The sequence below is a fragment of the Terrapene carolina genome, unplaced genomic scaffold (genome assembly GCF_002925995.2).
Source record: "Terrapene carolina triunguis isolate 2854851 unplaced genomic scaffold, T_m_triunguis-2.0 Scaffold714, whole genome shotgun sequence".
Taxonomy (NCBI): domain Eukaryota; kingdom Metazoa; phylum Chordata; order Testudines; family Emydidae; genus Terrapene; species Terrapene triunguis.
Genome location: NW_020665065.1, coordinates 20,620,680 through 20,641,124, shown reverse-complemented (window position 1 = coordinate 20,641,124; position 20,445 = coordinate 20,620,680).

Genomic DNA, 20,445 nt, shown 5'->3' with positions numbered 1-20,445 from the left:
CTCTGGGAGGGGGGGTGGAGGTCTGGGCTGCAGGTCCTGGGCTGGGGATTAAGGTGCAGGAGGGGTGCAGGGTGCAGGTTCTGGGATAGAGTTTGGGTGCTGAGTGCAGGCTCCGGGCTGGGGCAGGGGGTGGGTGTGCAGGAGGGGGTGAGGGGTGCAGGCTCTGGGATGGAGTTTGGGGGTGGGAGGCAGTGCAAAGGGAGGGGGTGCAGGCTTTAGGAGGGAGTTTGAGGGCAGGAGGGGGTGTGTGGGAAGGGGGAGGGGGTTTGGGAGGGAGTTTGGGGATAGGAGGGGATGCAGGGGTGAGGGCTGTGGGTCTGAGGATGAGGGGTTCATGATGCAGGAGGAGGCTCAGGGCTGGGGCAGAGGATTAGGGTGCAGGGGGATGAGGGCTGGGGTTGCGGGGTTTGGGGCGTTGGAGAGGCTCAGGGCTAGGGTGGAAGGGCAGGGTAAGGGCAGCCAGTCTTCCCATTAGTGGATGGGGGACGCTAGGACCCGAGGGCAGCAGACAGCAGTTGCTGCTGGCTCTGGCAGTACAAGCAGGCGGGGGGAGGTTCACGGAGGGGGGACGCGCGGGGCAGTGGTAGATGGAGGCCGGGGACCCATCCAACACTCCCCCGCTCCCTGACTGCCCCCCCCCCGGACTTCCCTTACCATTCTGGCTCCACGTGTTTGCAAAACACGCTGCCCGGTGGGTCGGGGTTTGTGTGTTACACAGGGCTGCAGACAGAGGGAGGGGGGAGCAGGGGAGGGCTCTGGCTGCTGGAGGCCAATGGGAGTGGGTCAATCGGCCCAGCCGCCCAATCAGCAGCCGCACTCTGCATGGAAGGGAGGGAGGGAGAAAAAACCCCCGGACATTTTAACCTTGTTACCAATTCCTCCCAGATGGTTATTTAGAGACGCAAAAAACATGTCCAGGGAAATACGGACGGATGGTAACCCTAGTTCAAACCTTACCCAGCATGGCTGCTCCGTCCCTGCAGCCCAGCGAACAACAGACAAAGGGAAAGTTTCTTTCCCAAATTTAAAAAGTTCTAGCCTTCCCATTGGCTCTTTTGGTCAGGTGCCCACTCCTTTTCTTTTACCTGTGGGCTTGTTAACCCTTTACAGGTAAAGCAAGCAGAGAACAGCTAATAAGAGGGATTTTACAGCTAACTGGCTGGCTGGGTGTCCATCAAAGACAGCTACTCCCACCCCCCTTCATGTATCACAGATGCTGATGGCACTGAAAAGTCTTTGAATGGTAACAATGGATGTTGGTACAAATCCTCTTTGTCAAGTTTAAAAGGAACAAACTTATAACGGCTGAGGGGGAAAAGGCTGAGAAAGCTGTGGTTCACACTGGTGAACTGCAGGGAAATTCACTCGTTTAAGTGACCAACACAAAGTATCTCCAGAAAAAGAAGTGTGCTTTATTTGTGAAATGAACATACCGTCAGAAGATTTGCATGAAGCTTCTAACCTGGACATAGATCCTCAAGTCCACAGGCATGCAGTTCAGCTGAGAGATCAGTGCTTGCAAAAGTAAGGCTTTGTCTACACTGGCAAGTAAAAGACAAAACTTTTCTCATTCGGAGATGTTAAAAAAACACACACACCCCGAAAAACAAAAGTTTTGTTGACATTAAGTGCTGGTGTGAACAGTGCTTTGTCTGCAGGAGTGCTCTACTAGAAATCTTTGAGGGGGTCAACAAGCATGTGGACAAGGGGGATCCAGTGGATAGAGTGTACTTAGATTTTCAGAAAGCCTTTGACAAGGTCCCTCACCAAAGGCTCTTAAGCAAAGTAAGCTGTCATGTGATAAGAGGGAAGGTCCTCTCATGGATCGGTAACTGGTTAAAAGATAGGAAACAAAGGGTAGGAATAAATGGTCAGTTTTCAAAATGGAGAGAGGTAAATAGTGGTGTCCCCCAGGGGTCTGTACTGGGCCCAGTCCTGTTCAACATATTCATAACTGATCTGGAAAAGGGGGTAAACATTGAGGTGGCAAAATTTGCAGATGACAAAACTAGTCAAGAATGTTAAGTCCCAGGCAGACTGCGAAGAGGATCTCACAAAACTGGGTGACTGGGCAACAAAATGTCAGATGAAATTCAATGTTGATAAATGCAAGGTAATGCACATTGGAAAACATAATCTCAACAATACATATAAAATGATGGGGTCCAAATTAGCTGTTCTTCTTCGAGTGATTGCTCAGGTGTATTCCACAGTAGGTGTGCGTGCTCACCACGTGCACCGGTGCCGGACGTTTTTCCCTTAGCAGTACCCGTAGTGGGGGAGCCCCGCTGCGACCCCTGGAGTGGCGCCTCTATATCGCACAATAAAGGGGGCTGCGCGCTCCCCCCACCCTCAGTTCCTTCTTGCCGCCAGTGAAGGTAGTCGGAACTTGTGCTCCAGCTTTGCTGCAGCGTCTTCCTTAGTAGTACGATCTTTGTCCATTACTAGTTTCTACAGTTAGTGGCCTGGCCCGGGGCATGCCCCGAGCCCCAGGCTTCAAGTCGTGCGACTCCTGTCGCAATTCCATGTCCAGAAGCGATCCACACTCTGAGTGTCTTCGGTGTCTGGGCGAGGCTCACATAAGTGAGCGCTGTAAAATCTGTAAGTCCTTCAAGCCCCAGACTAAGCACGAATGTGAGATCCGACTCCGGGCCCTGCTTATGGAGTCGGCATTGGCCCTGGCACCGGCGACCCGACCCGGCCCCGGGCACTGTGTCCTCGGTGCGGAGCGAAGCCCCATCCACCAGTCGGCACCGCTCCCCTGCCAAGAGGCAAGGCAAGACCCAGCGGCGCCGAGACAAGGACGGGGTGAGGCCGGACCCGAGTTGGGCAGCCCACGATCCCCCTCGGGACCCAGACCTCCAACTCGTGCAGAGTGGAGTAGTCCGGCCCCGTTCGCACGTGCCTCCCCGACGATGAGGATTCCGTCAACGCCAGAGGCAGCCCAGGCAGCGCACGACATCCTCGTCATGCCAGTCCCGAGCGGGCCGCCTGAGTTGGGGCCCCGGTCCCGAGGAAAGCCACCGTTGGGCACTCACCAGCCCTCACCGGCCAGGTTGGAGGTCAAGGTCCCTGCTCGATCCGCGGGGCCTTCCTGTAGCCCGTGACAGACCTCCACTCCGTTGTCGGGGTCGCCTGGGAGCGAGTCGCCGGAGTCTTCCTCGGTCCACAGGGGCCGCAGGCGCCGGGACAGAAAGTGTTGACGCTCCTCATCCAGCCGCAGTGCTAGCAGGTCTCGACGCCATCAGCACCGCCGATCGTACCACGGCGCGCGCCATACTCGGAGTGCATTCCGACAGTCACCGGCACCGAGGCGTCGTAGCCACGGTCACCGACGGGACTCCAGAGACAGTACCTCCGAAGTATACGTCTCATCGTCGTCGAGGTCTAAATCCCGGGGCCGGACCTGACATGGACGGGAGCAGTTGAGCCGCTCCTACAGCACCGTGTGCTCCTCGGCTACCTCCACCTCGGCTCCCAGCCGTCCTTCCCCAGGCCACACTGTCCCCCAGGAACATGTAACCCTGGTAGGACCCCAGGCGGCTCAGTGGCAAGGGGCACCATGGCAAGGACAGTGGTGCCATGGGCACCGTGGCCCCAGGCGCCCACACAGCCGAGGCCCCGCTCTGTGGCTGGGGCATCCCAAGCACCCTCGGCCGCACCACCGGCACCGCACCTGGACCCGGACGTGGAGTGCATCCTACCGGCACCACCCGATGCCCTAGGGGCCATACCGGTCGTCTCGTCAGCACCGGACAAGTCCATGGCGGCGCCGCCCCCTCCTTCTCAGGAGGATTTCAAGGCTCATCAGGAGCTCCTCCAGCATGTAGCCACCAACCTCCAGCTCCAGGCAGAGGAGATGGAGGAGCCGTCGGACAATTTGTTTAATGTCCTGTCCTCCTCGGCACCGGGCTGCGTGGCCCTACCGCTTCACCAAGGGGTAGCCAACATTTCAATTGGACTATGGCAAACCCCGGCCTCTCTGCTGCCCATTTCCAAGAAGGCAGAGCGGAAATACTTTGTGCCAACAAAGGGGCATGAGTATTTGTACACCCACCCTACCCCGAACTCACTGGAGGTGGAGTCCGTCAACCACCGTGAAAGCCACGGCCAGCCTGCACCAACTCCCAAGGACAAGGATGCCAGGAGACTGGACACTTTTGGGAAAAAAGTTTATTCCTCTGCAAGTTTCCAGATCAGGGTGGCAAACCATCAAGCACTCCTGAGCAGGTATGACTTCAACTTGTGGGGGTCTCTCCCAAAATTCGAGCCCTCCCTCCAAGAGCAGGACAGGAAGGAGTTCAGGGCTCTAGTTGATGAGGGTGCGGCGGCGGCGAAAGCAGCTCCCCAGGCCGCCTCGGATGCGGCTGATACAGCGGCTCGTTCGATGGCCTCGGCTATCTCCATGCGACGAGCGTCGTGGCTTTTGCTGTCGGGGCTGTCAGTGGAATCCCAGTCCCTGATGCAAGACTTGCCATTTGACGGCAAGGCTTTATTTGCGGACCAGACAGACACTTGTCTGCATGGGATGAAGGACTCCCACACCACCCTGCAGACTCTTGGTCTGTATGTCCCACCAGCCAAGGACAAACCCAGACCGCAGCCCTTGGCTCCCCCCACAAGGGGCAGGTACGAGCCCCCGCCCAAGAGACCTAGGGACCAGAGGTGCAGATCACAGCGCCAGTCCTGGTCGGCCCCACGCCCCGGACCCTCGAAGGGCAAGAGGCGTTTTTGACTCTTTGCGGGGGGCCACCTGGTCTGTTGCCAGGGAAACCCCCCAGTTAATAAAGTTGGTATTTGGCAACCGTTTATCGGCCTTCAGAGTGCATTGGTCCCGTATAACATCGGACTGGTGGGTCCTCAGTACCATCTCTGAGGGGTACAGGCTGCAGTTTGATTCACCCCCACCGCACCATCCTCCATCCCGAGATGCCCCGGGGGACCCGGAACATGCCCTCCTTTTAAGTCAGGAGGTAACGTGCCTCCTCACCCTAGGCGCGGTGGAGAGGGTACCTCAGGAATTCCAGGCCAAAGGGTTTTACTCCCGGTACTTCCTGATCCCGAAGGCGGAAGGTGGGCTCAGGCCCAACCTTGACCTGCGGAATCTCAACCAGTTCCTGGTTCGTTGCAAGTTCCGCATGGTGTCCCTGGCCTCCATTGTCCCGTCCCTGGACCCAGGAGATTGGTTCGCAGCCCTGGACCTCCAGGATGCGTACTTCCATATCCACATTTTCGAGGGCCACAGGCGCTTCCTCCACTTCCTGGTAGGGACAGACCACTACCAGTTTACGGTCCTCCCCTTTGGTCTTTCTACAGCCCCCAGGGTTTTCACCAAATGCATGGCGGTGGTCGCAGCCCACCTCAGGAGGAACGGGCTGCAGATCTTCCCCTACCTGGACGACTGGCTGCTCAAGGGCAAGTCTCGGTCCCAGGTGCAGGCTCAGATGGAATTCCTTCTAGACACCTGCACGAGTCTAGGCCTAGCGGTAAACAAGGAAAAATCCACGTTAGTCCAGGTTCAGCGCATACACTTCATAGGGGCGCTGTTAGACTCGCTGGTGGCCACGGCCTCCTTCCCCCAGGACAGATTCGAGACGCTCAAAGGTCTCATCGCCTCGGTCATGGCCTTCCCTGTGACGACGGCACGGGTGTGCCTTCAAATCCTAGGCCATATGGCAGCATGCACCTCAGTGGTGCGACATGCCAGGCTCAGGATGAGGCCCCTCCAACTCTGGCTGGCCTCCCAGTATTCCCAGGCCAAGGATGGCCTGGACAAGGTCGTCACTTTGCCACCCTATGTAGTGGCCGACCTGCAATGGTGGTCCCTCCCGAGCAACATGCTTCAGGGTATCCCCTTCCGGGAGCCCCCTCCCTCACTAGATCTGGTGTCGGACGCCTCGGACCTGGGATGGGGAGCCCATGTGGGGGGCTTCAAAACCCAGGGCAGATGGTCACCCTCGGAATTGTCCCTACACATAAATATCAGGGAGCTCAGGTCGGTGCGCCTGGCGTGTGTAGCCTTCAGCCAGCACCAAGGGGGAAATGTGGTCAGAGTCCTAACGGACAATACGACTGCGATGTATTATATCAACAGACAAGGGGGCGCGCGTGTCACGGCCTTGTGCCAGGAAGCCCAGCTCCTGTGGGAGTTCTGTATAGCCCACAACATCCTTCTGAGGGCTTTTCACCTGCCCAGCAAGCGCAATACGCTTGCGGATCACCTGAGCAGGTTTTTCTCCCAACAGCACGAGTGGTCTCTACACAGGGAGGTGGCCAGGCAGCTCTTCCTACAGTGGGGCACTCCCCAGGTAGATCTGTTCACCACCGCCCAGAATCGCCTATGCCCACGATTCTGCTCCAGAGTGGGAGAGGGCGAAGGGGCGATATCGGACACGTTCCTAATCTCATGGTCGGGCCACCTGTTCTACGCCTTCCCGCCCTTCCCCCTGATAGGCAGGGTCCTACAGAAGGTGAAGGGGGACGGGGCACGGATTATCCTCATAGTCCCGGATTGGGCCCGTCAGCATTGGTACGGGACCCTCCTGCAGCTTTCAGTGCCCCCCCCCCCCCCCCCCCCTTCGACCGGACCTCCTCTCCCAGGAGGGAGGACGTCTCCTCCATCCCAACCTGGCCGCGCCCCACTTGACAGCGTGGCTGCTCCATGGTTAAATGAGGAGGAGGGGAGGTGTTCTGAGGGTGTTAGACAGGCCCTGCTGGAGAGTAGAAAACCGTCCACACGTCGAACCTACCTGGCTAAATGGTATCGGTTCTCCAGGTGGGCGAGGGAGAAGGGTTCCTCCCCCTCCTCCGCATCTGTCCAACTCATCCTGGATTACCTCCTGTCCCTTAGGACCCAAGGGCTGGCGCCCTCCTCGGTCAGGGTGCACCTGGCAGCCATTTCGGCTTTCCACCCCCCAGTGCAGGGCCACTCGGTGTTTTCACACCACATGACGTCCCGGTTCCTAAAAGGGCTGGATCGGGCTTTCCCTTACGCTAGACCCCCCGGTCCCGCTCTGGGACCTGAACCTAGTGCTCTCCCGCCTCACAGGGCCCCCTTTCGAGCCCTTGGCCACGTGTTCTTGGTCCCACTTGTCGTGGAAGGTGGCGTTCCTGTGGCTATCACCTCAGCCCGCCAGGTCTCGGAGCTTAGGGCCCTGACCTCCGAGCCCCCGTACACGGTCTTCCATAGGGATAAGGTCCAGCTCCGCCCGCACCCGGCTTTTCTGCTGAAGGTAGTCTCGACTTTTCACATAGATCAGGACATTTTCCTCCTGGTCCTCTGTCCTAAGCCCCATTCCTCCAATGAGGAACGGCGCCTACACATGCTAGATGTGCGTAGAGCGCTGGCTTTTCACCTAGACAGAACCAGGCCATTCTGGAAATCCCCTCAGCTGTTTATTGCATCGGCCGAGCGCACGACGGGCCGACCGGTTTCCACCCAGCAGATTTCCCGCTGGATCACCTCGTGCATACGCACGTGTTATGACCTGGCAGGGGTTCCCCTGCCTCCTATAGTGAAGGCTCATTTGACCAGAGCTCAGGCCTCGTCAGCAGCCTATGTGGCTCATGTCCCTATTCAGGACATCTGCAGGGCTGCTACATGGTCCTCTGTCCACACCTTCTCATCGCACTATGCGATCGTCTCCCAAAGGCGGGATGACGCCAGGTTTGGTAGGGCGGTACTCTGCCCGGGTAACACTTAACACTCCTACCCACCTCCATCAGGTATAGCTTGGAGTCACCTACTGTGGAATACACGTGAGCAATCGCTCGAAGAAGAAAGGACAGTTACCTGTTCCGTAACTGGTGTTCTTCGAGATGTGTTGCTCAGGTGTATTCCACATCCCGCCCTCCTTCCCCTCTGTCGGAGTTGTCTGGCAAGAAGGAACCGAGGGTGGGGGGAGCGCGCAGCCCCCTTAATGGCGCGATATACAGGCGCCACTCCAGGGGTCGCAGCGGTACTCCCCCACTACCGGTACTGCTAAGGGAAAAACTTCCGGCACCGGTGCACGTGGCGAGCACGCACACCTACTGTGGAATACACCTGAGCAACACATCTCGAAGAACGCCAGTTACGGAACAGGTAACTGTCCTTTACAACTCAAGAAAGAGATCTTGGAGTCATTGTGGATAGTTCTCTGAAAACATCCACTCAATGTGCGGCGGCAGTCAAAAAAGTGAACAGAATAATTGGGAATCATTAAGAAAGATAATAAGACAGAAAATATATTGCCTCTATATACATCCATGGTATGCCCACATCTTGAATACTGCATGCAGATGTAGTCGCCCCATCTCAAAAAAGATATATTGGAATTAGAAAAGGTTCAGAAAAGGGCAACAAAAATTATTAGGGGAATGGAGCGTCTGCCATATGAGGAGAGATTAGTAAGACTGGGACTTTTCAGCTTGGAAAAAAGATGACTAAGGCGGGATATGAGAGAGGTCTATAAAATCATGACTGGTGTGGAGAAAGGAAATAAGGAAGTGTTATTTACTCCTTCTCATAACACAAGAACTAGGGGTCACCAAATGAAATTAATAGGCAGCATGTTTAAAACAAGCAAAAGGAAGTATTTTTCACACAACGTAGTCAATCTGTGGAACTCCTTGCCAGAGGATCTTGTGAAGGCCAAGACTATAATAGGGTTCAAAAAAGAACTAGATAAATTCATGGAGGATAGGTATATCAATGGCTATTAGCCAGGATGGGCAGGGATGGTGTCCCTAGCCTCTGTTTGCCAGAAGCTGGGAATGGGCGACAGGATGGATCACTTGATGATTCCCTGTTCTGTTAATTCCTTCTGGGGCACCTGGCATTGGCCACTGTTGGAAGACAGGATACTGCGCTAGATGGACCTTTGATCTGACCCAGTATGGCCATTCTTATGTTCTTAACTGACACAGCATGCCCAGAGATGCCAGGGCTATGAACTGCCAGGCCCAAAGGTGCTGGGGCTAAGCCCTAGCAAGCCATGGCACAAATTAAGCAGTTTGTACCACAACAAAGCTCAAGAAATGCCTTTTCCAGTCTACGTTGGTTTGACACTTTATGCACAGACTGAAAAAAGTGAGCTAGTAGAAACTTGGATTGTCCATCTCCTATGACAGAGCACTGGCTATCTCTACCAGCATGCCAAACATGCATGCCAACACTTCAAGAATGAGAATGCAGTCTGTCCTCTAAAGCTTCGTGCTGGTCTGTTCACTGCTGTGGCCTTAAAAAACATAGACCACGATCCCAGCTCCACCATGGCAACAGATTCCTTCCATGGAACTGGAATACACTTTTTCAGCATCCCAGTACTCAAATGGAGGGAGTTGTCTGTGAAATTCCCACCCTGGGCTGTGAGACGGCAGCATCAGTGAAGACGACTATATCATCACTTCCTGATAATATAGTCTTCACAATTGTCCTTCCATTGATCTTGCAGAAAACCAGTGCTCCCATCCCTGCTGCACATGCTGACGGTCAGCTCATTACACAAGCCCTGTAAAATGCAAATGGCTTGCAGCAAGTCTAGATACCTTCAGTGGAGATCAAGACATTTCCGGGGCAGCTTAGCACGGCAGCAAACAGCCAGTGCAAGACTTCACCCCAGTCTGCACTGCACTTCTTCCCTTCCTTCCAGACGACTCTGAGCCTGTGGCAATGATTCGCCCAGCCATGGATGTGATAAGGAACATTGTACATCACCACGCCAAGTGCCAGTGATCACTGTGGATCAGCCCCTTTTCACCATAACCAAACCGATACAGTGGACCTGGCCTGCTGGGGCGGAGAGGACAAATCTGGAAATGGCAAGTCATAAAGCTGATTGGAGATTGACTAGAAGAGAGTGGATGGACTGAACCCCTTGTTCAGGCCAAAGTGGCCTCTCCAGAAAAGGCTGACTCCTTCTTGAAAGTGTCTCATATCACAGGTACTAGGCATGGCCACCAAGTAACTGCCAGCAGTCTGTACAGCTTGCTCCAACATGCACACACCCAAGGTCCCAGGGAAGATGAGGCCCCCCAGGGTGTATGTTAAATTAGAGAAAACAGCGTTCCATTTCTGGCATACCACACTTCACCTGGAAGATAATAAAGTGATAAGTAACAGTCAGCATGGATATGTCAAGAACAAATCATGTCAAACCAACCTAATATCTTTCTTTGACAGGGTAACAAGTCTTGTGGATGGGGGGAAGTGGTAGATGTGGTATATCTTGACTTTAGTAAGGCTTCTGATACTGTCTCGCATGACCTTCTCATAACAAACTAGGGAAATACAACCTAGATGGAGCTACTATATGGTGGGTGCATAACTGGTTGGAAAATAGTTCTCAGAGAGTAGTTATCAGTGGTTCACAGTCATGCTGGAAGGGCATAATGAGTGGGGTCCTGCAGGGATCAGTTCTGGGTCCGGTTCTGTTCAATATCTTCATCAATGTTTTAGATAATGGCACAGAGAGTACACTTATAAAGTTTGCAGACGATAACAAGCTGGGAGGGGTTGCAAGTGCTTTGGAGGATAGGATTAAAATTCAAAATAATCTGGAAAAAGTGGAGAAATGATCTGAAGTAAATAGGATGAAATTCAATAAGGACAAATGCAAAGTACTCCACTTAGGAAGCAACAGTCAGTTGTACACATACAAAATGGGAAATTACTGCCTAGGAAGGAGTACTGAGGAAAGGGCTCTGGGAATAATAGTGATCACAAACTAAATATGAGTCAACAGTGTAACACTGTTGCAAAAAAAGCAAACATCATTCTGGGATGTATTAGAGGGAATGTTGTAAGCAAGACATGAGAAGTAATTCTTCCACTCTACTCCACACTGGCCTCAACTGGAGTATTGTGTTCAGTTCTGGGTGTCACATTTCAGGAAGGATGTGGACAAACTGGAGAAAGTCCAGAGAAGAGCAACAAAAATGATTAAAGATCTAGAAAACATGACCTATGAGGGAAGATTGAAAAAAAAATGGGTTTGTTTAGTCTGGAGAAGAGAAGATGGGATGTTTCAATATGCTGAAGACTGTGAAAGACCTTCTTGTGTCTTAATTTGCATTAGGTAATGCGTAATGTTTAGGTAAACTGCCTTTTCAGTCTGACACACAGCAATGTCTGGTTACGCACAGATCAATCTGAACTATCCTTATTAGCAGAGAGAAGTGTAACTTGCTGTTCTTGAACAGAAAATTGTAAACTTTGTGTTATTTTTCCATATAATTAATATGTTAGTAAATACTCCGTGATGACCCGCTATGGAGCATGTTAATTCTTATTATAGCTGTACAATCTCAAGCCATCACAATTCATTGCTTTAGTTTTTAATACGCCTAAGAAAATAGGAATATAAATGTATAAAAAACCCCTAGGGCATAGTTTAATACCATAACCAATTAGGATCAGAAAAACATCAGTAGAAAAAAAGCATTTGGAATTTAAAATGGCTGCCACAGCCAACATGGCATGAGTTGAGGATGATCAAGGAGCTTAGAAATCCATTTGCCATGGGAAAATATGGAATTTGCATTTTTACTGAGAATCTTTAGTTTTTACATTTTGTGGGGGGGAAAACATATTAATTTTGAACTAAATTTTACTGAAAGTACCAGTGTCACTTAGTCCAGTGGTCCTCAACCTTTCCAGACTGCTGTACCCCGTCAGGAGTCTGATTTGTCTTGAGTACCCCAAGTTTCACCTCATTTCAAAACTACTTGGTTACAAAATCAGATGTAGAAATACAAAAGTGTCACAGCACACTATTACTGAAAAATTGCTTATTTTCTCATTTTTACCATATAATTACACTGCTCTACAGCCAAAATGCTTCTGAAATAAATGTAGTCAAACTTTACTAATTCTGGGTCACTGAGAACGAAAATGATGCTTAAAATTGTTGATTGGCTCTAGTTTTCAAGATATGCTATTGGGTCAGCATATACGACCCTTGACTTGGGAATGGCGGAGGATAAGTGAGTTATAAAGGGAAGGGATCTCAATTTAAACCAGAAATGACTAAAATACATCTTTGACTGGATCTATGAATAAATCTATGACTGGGTTTGGACAGTACTTGCCTTTTAGGCAAAACAATGAATGATGCAATCTGGAGATGGTATTGCGTCATACATGATATGAATTGCATCATGTTATTCCTAGAAGTCATGGATGATGCAATCATAACGAAGCTTACATCACTCTGCTGAACAAATTGCCCTATATCAGCTCTAGAAATCATACAGTGTCGTGCTCTCTTATTTGTCAGTGTTTGATTTTGCAAAGGGACACATTTCTGTTTAGCCAAAGTGAGCAGAGATGCCTCGTACTTGTGTGAACAGTGCAGATAACTTCTGCTATGTTTGTGGTGAAGTGACTTTTGCATCACAAAAGCGCAATATAACCACTATGGTTAAGAAAGCCTATCACCTTTATTTTGGCTGCAAAATTGGAGATCAGGACAAGAGGTGGGCCCCACACATATGCTGCAACACTTGTGCAACAAATCTTTGCCAGTGGTTGAACAGGAAAAGGAAATCTATGCCTTTTGCAGTGCCAATGATTTGGAGAGAGCCAACAGATCATACCAGCAATTGTTACTTCTGCATGGTGCCTCCAGTTGGGAAAGGTGTGTCAAAGAAGAAAAAGTGGACTGTGCATTATCCAAACATTCCATCAGCTATACCCCCAGTACCCCACGGAGAAGGACTGCCGGTTCCTGATGCACCAGAATCATTCTCACTTGAGTCAGACGAGGAAGAGGAAGAGGATGAAACTTCTGGTCCTGAACCATCAATGTCACAGGACCCACATTTTCTCCCATCCTCCTCCTCTGAACCACACCTCATAACACAAGGTGAACTGAATGACCTTGTCAGGGATTTGGAACTACCCAAGAGTAAGGCAGAGCTGTTGGGCTCTAGACTACAGCAGTGGAATCTCCTGGCAGGTGATGTTAGGGTTTCCATGTTCCGTGACCGTCAAAAGGATCTTGTCCCATTCTTCTTCATGGAAGGTGATCTTGTAGCCTGCAACAACATCGATGGTGTGATGGCAGCCCTCAACATCGTTCAGGATCCAGATGAGTGGAGATTGTTCATTGATTCATCCAAGACGAGTCTTAAAGCTGTTTTACTGCATAATAGCAATGTTTTGCCATCAATTCCAGTTGGTCATGCAGTCCATATGAAGGAAACCTATGACAACATGAAACAACTTTTGAGGTGCATAAACTATGACCAACATCAGTGGCAGCTTTGTCGCGATTTGAAGGTTGTTGCTCTCTTGCTTGGTCTGCAGACTGGATACACGAAGTACTGCTGTTTTCTCTGCGAATGGGATAGTCGTGCAAGAGATTCCCACTACATCAAGAAAGATTGGCCACTCCGACAGTCGTTGGAACCTGGGAGGAAAAGTGTTCAGCATCCACCACTTGTTGAATCAAGGAAGATTTTGTTACCACCCTTACACATCAAGCTGGGTCTGATGAAGAACTTTGTCAAGGCCATTGACAAAACACAAGCAGCTTTCAAGTACCTTAGTGGAAAATTTCCAAGGTTAAGTGAAGCTAAGATAAAGGAAGGTGTCTTTGTTGGTCCTCAGATTCGTGAACTTCTTCGAGATGATGCATTTGACCATGCACTGCGTGGCAAGGAAAAGACGGCATGGAAAGCCTTCCAGTTAGTGGCAATAAATTTTCTCGGAAACAACAAGGCAGACAACTACAGGCTGTTGGTGGAAAACATCCTCAAGGCATACAAAAGCCTTGGTTGCAACATGTCCACTAAAGATACATGTTTTGCACTCTCATCTAGATTTTTTCCCACCGAACTGCGGAGCAGTGAGCGACGAGCATGGCGAGCGATTTCACCAGGACATTGCAACAATGGAGAAACGCTATCAGGGCAAATGGAGCCCATCAATGCTTGCAGACTATAGATTCATAGATTCTAGGACTGGAAGGGACCTCGAGAGGTCATCGAGTCCAGTCCCCTGCCCGCATGGCAGGACCAAATACTGTCTAGACCATCCCTGATAGACATTTATCTAACCTTCTCTTAAATATCTCCAGAGATGGAGATTCCACAACCTCCCTAGGCAATTTATTCCAGTGTTTAACCACCCTGACAGTTAGGAACTTTTTCCTAATGTCCAACCTAGACCTCCCTTGCTGCAGTTTAAGCCCATTGCTTCTTGTTCTATCCTTAGAGGCTAAGGTGAACAAGTTTTCTCCCTCCTCCTTATGACACCCTTTTAGATACCTGAAAACTGCTATCATGTCCCCTCTCAGTCTTCTCTTTTCCAAACTAAACAAACCCAATTCTTTCAGCCTTCCTTCATAGGTCATGTTCTCAAGACCTTTAATCATTCTTGTTGCTCTTCTCTGGACCCTTTCCAATTTCTCCACATCTTTCTTGAAATGCGGTGCCCAAAACTGGACACAATACTCCAGCTGAGGCCTAACCAGAGCAGAGTAGAGCGGAAGAATGACTTCTCGTGTCTTGCTCACAACACACCTGTTAATACATCCCAGAATCACGTTTGCTTTTTTTGCAACAGCATCACACTGTTGACTCATATTTAGCTTGTGGTCCACTATAACCCCTAGATCCCTTTCTGCCGTACTCCTTCCTAGACAGTCTCTTCCCATTCTGTATGTGTGAAACTAATTTTTTCTTCCTAAGTGGAGCACTTTGCATTTGTCTTTGTTAAACTTCATCCTGTTTAACTCAGACCATTTCTCCAATTTGTCCAGATCATTTTGAATTATGACCCTGTCCTCCAAAGCAGTTGCAATCCCTCCCAGTTTGGTATCATCCGCAAACTTAATAAGCGTACTTTCTATGCCAATATCTAAGTCGTTAATGAAGATATTGAACAGAGCCGGTCCCAAAACAGACCCCTGCGGAACCCCACTCATTATGCCTTTCCAGCAGGATTGGGAACCATTAATAACAACTCTCTGAGTATGGTTATCCAGCCAGTTATGCACCCACCTTATAGTAGCCCCATCTAAATTGTATTTGCCTAGTTTATCGATAAGAATATCATGCGAGACCGTATCAAATGCCTTACTAAAGTCTAGGTATACCACATCCACAGCTTCTCCCTTATCCACAAGACTCGTTATCCTATCGAAGAAAGCTATCAGATTGGTTTGACATGATTTGTTCTTTACAAATCCATGCTGGCTGTTCCCTATCACCTTACCACCTTCCAAGTGTTTGCAGATGATTTCCTTAATTACTTGCTCCATTATCTTCCCTGGCACAGAAGTTAAATTAACTGGTCTGTAGTTTCCTGGCTTGTTTTTATTTCCCTTTTTATAGATGGGCACTATATTTGCCCTTTTCCAGTCTTCTGGAATCTCTCCCGTCTCCCATGATTTTCCAAAGATAATAGCTAGAGGCTCAGATACCTCCTCTATTAGCTCCTTGAGTATTCTAGGATGCATTTCATCAGGCCCTGGTGACTTGCAGGCATCTAACTTTTCTAAGTGATTTTTAACTTGTTCTTTTTTTATTTTATCTGCTAAACCTATCCCCTTCCCATTAGCATTCACTATGTTAGTCATTCCTTCAGACTACTCGGTGAAGACCGAAACAAAGAAGTCATTAAGCATCTCTGCCATTTCCAAGTTTCCTGTTACTGTTTCTCCCTCTTCACTAAGCAGTGGGCCTACCCTGTCTTTGGTCTTCCTTTTGCTTCTAATGTATTGATAAAAAGTCTTCTTGTTTCCCTTTATTTCCGTAGCTAGTTTGAGCTCATTTTGTGCCTTTGCCTTTCTAATCTTGCCCCTGCATTCCTGTGTTGTTTGCCTATATTCATCCTTTGTAATCTGTCCTAGTTTCCATTTTTTATATGACTCCTTTTTATTTTTTAGATCATGCAAGATCTCGTGGTTAAGCCAAGGTGGTCTTTTGCCACATTTTCTATCTTTCCTAACCAGTGGAATAGCTTGCTTTTGGGCCCTTAATAGTGTCCCTTTGAAAAACTGCCAACTCTCCTCAGTTGTTTTTCCCCTCAGTCTTGATTCCCATGGGACCTTACCTATCAGCTCTCTGAGCTTACCAAAATCCGCCTTCCTGAAATCCATTGTCTCTATTTTGCTGTTCTCCCTTCTACCCTTCCTTAGAATTGCAAACTCTATGATTTCATGATCACTTTCACCCAAGCTGCCTTCTACTTTCAAATTCTCAACGAGTTCCTCCCTATTTGTTAAAATCAAGTCTAGAACAGCTTCCCCCCTAGTAGCTTTTTCAACCTTCTGAAATAAAATAGTTGACTATTGCTGGACAGTGACAAGAGATGCTCCATTTAATGAATACAAGAGACAAGCCAAGAAGTGCCGAGTAGACACTGAATAGGACTAAACTATGTACAGAATAGTTTTTTGCCTTTTGTTTCATAATAAATTTTATTTATATACCCCTTTTGCTGATTTTTAAAGTGTTACATAAACAGGACAGGTGAAATATTATCATGTAAAGCAACCATAAACACATGAAAAGACCTAGGTTTACAATTTATGATTAAAACTCTACTATCTACACAATATACATAGACATAAAATGTAAAAACTTAAATATCTTAGAAACAGTAACGAAACAGTTGTTTTAATTGTCATATTTGAATTCAGCACATCAAAATACATAATAAATAGCACATTTTATCTCTGAAGCAGATGACTTCTCAAAAATTGTAGACCAGTGGATCATTTTAGATGCAGTTGTGATAAAAATAAATAGCTGAAATAGGCAGATCTTCCTTTTACAATTTCACCATTAAAGTAGTACTGAGTGTCAGTGAATGCAATGAGTAATAAAATGAGCAGTATGGTAATAATAATTAAATAACTGCACTGACTTATTTTGTTTAGGAGAATCCATCCTCAACATACAGGATTCTGAAGACTATCCACCTTCAAGATCACCATCATTTTCTATAGTTTCAGAGTTATCTGCCAATGATAGTGTTTCAGTCACATCATGTATGTCACTTAGCCACAGTATATCACCTGTATCAAAAAGAAAAAAAAAATCTCCATCATCCAGAAATAACCATCAGGGCCAGCTCCAGACACCAGCCGACCAAGCACGTGCTTGGGGCGGCACCTTGGGGCAGGGCGGCGCTCGGGTTTTTATTTATTTATTTTTTGGTTCGTTGGGGAGGCGTTGGAGGGGTCTTTTTTTGTTTCCGCGTTGCGGCGCTCGGGGTGGTGGGGCTTCGGGCGGCACGGCGCTGGGGGGGCGCGGGGGCTGGCGCGGCGCAGCGCAGCACGGCGCTCGGAGCGGGGTGGGGGCTTGGCGCGGTGCTGGGGGGACGGGGGCTGGCGCGGCGCTTGGAGGGGGCAGGGGCTTCGGAGGGCACGGCGCTTGGAGGGCACTCGCGGGGGGGGTGGCGCCCCCTCTTTTTTGCCTGGGGCGGCAAAAAAGTTAGAGCCGGCCCTGACAACCATAGATAAGTTTGTGATAAGAACCAGCAAATTACAAAAAGGGGTAATTGATGAAATAATAGCCCAGTTTGTTTATGCAACAAACTCTCCTTTCCATATGATTGAGACCCCACACTTCATTAGCATGGTTCAGTCATTAAGATCAGGATACAGTCCACCTAACAGGGCAGATGTCACAGGCAAATTACTGGATAAAGTGTATGAAAGAGAAATTGAGCAGTGTGCAAAAGGTCTAGAGGGTAAAATTGTTAACCTGAGTCTTGATGGATGGAGCAATGTCCACAATGATCCTGTTGTATGTGCTTGTGTGACAACAGAAGAAGGGAATGTCTTCCTTACAGAAACAATTGATACATCCAGAAATGTGCACACAGCAGAATACTTACAAGAAGTAGCAGTAAAAGCTATAACAAACTGTGAAAAAAAATTCAAATGTCTAGTACGCAGCTTGGTCACAGACAATGCTGCAAATGTATCCAAGATGAGAAGAAATTATTTAGAAGAGAGTCCCAAGCTAACAACATACAGTTGCAGTGCTCATTTGATGCACCTCCTAGCCAAAGACTTCAGTGTTCCAGAAATAAAGGCTAATGTTGTTGAAATTGCAAAATACTTCCATAACAACCACTTTGCAGCAGCTTCTCTGAAAAAAGTGGGAGGAACCAAGCTAACTCTCCCACAAGACATGCGATGGAACTCAATAGTGGACTGTTTTGAGCAATATATCAAGAACTGGCCTAATCCGATGATCGTGAAAAAATAGATGGCACTGTCACAGCCAAAGTTCTCAACCTTGGGCTTAAGAGAAATGTTGAACACATGCTGATTACCTTGAAGCCTATTTCTGTAGCCTTGAACAAAATGCAGGGAAATAGCTGTTTTATTGCTGACGCTGTTGTAATTTGGAAGGAACTGAGTGAGATCTTAAAAAGAGAAATATGCAATGACAGAGTTAAATTACATGCATTAAAAAAATAAATGGGACAAGCACTATCTCCAGCTCATTTTCTTGCAAATATTCTCAATACTCAGCACCAGGGTCAAACCTTAACTGCTGAAAAAGAGACGTTGGCTATGACATGGACATCCAGCAATCATCCTTCCATAATGCCAACTATAATAAACTTCAGAGCTAAGAGTGAACCGTTCAAGAAATATAGGTTTGCTGATGATGTTTTAAAGAAAGTCACACCAGTGAACTGGTGGAAGTCACTTAAGCACTTGGATTCAAGGACTGTTGAAGTGATAATCTCACTTTTAACAGCAATAGCTTTTTCTGCCAGTGTAGAAAGAATATTTTCTTCCTTTGGACTAATTCATTCCAAACTGAGGCCTGGTCTACACTAACCCCCCAATTCGAACTAAGGTATGCAACTTCAGCTATGTGAATAACGTAGCTGAAGTCGACGTACCTTAGTTCGAACTTACCAGACGCGGCAGGCAGGCTCCCCCGTCGACTCCGCGTACTGCTCTCGCCGAGCAGGATTACCAGAGTCGACAGCGTGCACTTCTGGGTTTGATTTATCGCGTCCAGACAAGACGCGATAAATCGAACCCGGAAGTTCGATTGCCAGCCGCCGAACTACCGCGTAAGTATAGACAAGCCCTGAGAAATCGTTTGGGACCTGAAAAAGCAGGAAAGCTTGTTTTTCTTTTCCAGATTATGAACAAACAGGAAAATGAAGGTGAAGACGACTGAGTTAGCTGCAGAAGCCAATATTTTAAGTTGCTCATGTAGACCTGGCTGACAGAGTTGATTTAATTTTTGTGGGTTTTTAAAAATATTTCATTTAACTATTTTAGTTAAAAACAATTTTAACAAAAATCTGATTTTAAAAAACTTGAATGTTTAACAAAATACAAAAATTCATATGCTTGTTTTGTTAAAATATTTTATGTTTGCTGTTGAAGAAAAAAATCCAGAATACATAACATTGTTGTTTTGGTTAAATAAAAATTTAAATGTCTGTCTCCTCCTAATACAGCATGGCAAGAAAATCCTCCAAATATTAATGATTAACCTGTTGAATTGGAGATAGTTCACCTCCCAATGACTTCATAAATATCCACTTCAATTACCTTTGGTAAATGAAATAACCAAACAATCATTGATTTTCTGATATAGCTGTAAAACTAATCTGAAAAGTTTTCAAAATAAATCACTTAAAAAATGTATAGTGTGTACCTTCTAAAAATGAAACCTACATCTATCTCTGAGTTGTGAAGAATATGTATTAAGGTTATAACAACCAACAAGAATACACTTTTATGTAGAAATCCATGATTAAATTGAGTCTTCCAGACTAGTGATTTAAATCATGATTTAAATCAATTTGATTTAAATGAAACCCACCCTTTGTGGAATGCAGGAGTTTATGCACCTGTCAGAGGGAGATTTATTCCGCAAGTGCCTATGCTCCTAGCAATAAGGTTCTTCAAACTCATTGATGCTGTAAATGTAAAGACGGACATTTATACCAACAGGGCAAAGGCCAAATAAGTGTTTGTGTTAACTGCACAGACACCAAGCTGTTTCCTCAACTATAGCCCCTGACTTGCCTAGATTAATCAAACCTGCCTACTAGAGTCAAGCTTATCAAAGCCCAGAACCCCAATGGGTCCAAAAAGTTGTCAGTTAATAACCAACTCCCTCTATACCCGTCCACGCCTTTCTATTTTGTAATGACTGGGAAGGGATGGTTTCTCCATCTCTTCATGTTTTCAGATCAAAACTGGATGCCCTTCTAAAAGATCTGCTTTAGTCAAACAAAAATTGTTGGGCTCAGTACAGAAGTAACTGGATGAAATTCTCTCACCTGTGTTAAGCAGGAGGTCAAACTACATGAACTAACGGTCCCTTCTGCTCTTGAAATCTAAGAATCTATAATGAGAACCCACATAGACAAGGACTAATCATCTATTGGACAATCTGTCCAGCCATTTTATAGTCAGCAGTGCTGAAAACATTAGTTCACGATGGATTGATTTAAATCACCAATTT